Below are 440 nucleotides of genomic sequence, written 5' to 3' on the forward strand. Positions count from 1 at the left end.
GCCCAGAAAGCCAATTCGAATGTAAAGGTATATGTTCCACTAATCCAAGGTTTTGATTATCTTATTAAAAAGCATGCAAGCAGATCACGTTCCTCCAGAGTGGGCAGAATCTGATTGGCTTCTGCGTGGTAAAGCAGCGATGTGCTGCTGATAGATTCATCCGCTTCAAGAAGCCGCGAAACACTGATTCTCGGTGGGTTTGGTGGCACACACTCCGGGATGGCACCGACCCTCACTAGTGAAAAAGGGGCGGGCATCAGGGCACAGCGCCAAAGCTTCTCGCACACACACAGCTGATTATTTGACAGGTATTATGTGCTACCACTCTCACGGGTCAGAATCAGCTTTTCCGAAGCAGTCGATGAAAATGGAAAAGAGTAAACAAGAAATCATGAAAAAATAAACAAAACTAATAATGGTAAAACGTGGAACATTACGTA

Source organism: Penaeus monodon, chromosome 29 (genome assembly GCF_015228065.2).
Source record: "Penaeus monodon isolate SGIC_2016 chromosome 29, NSTDA_Pmon_1, whole genome shotgun sequence".
In the NCBI taxonomy this organism is placed as follows: domain Eukaryota; kingdom Metazoa; phylum Arthropoda; class Malacostraca; order Decapoda; family Penaeidae; genus Penaeus; species Penaeus monodon.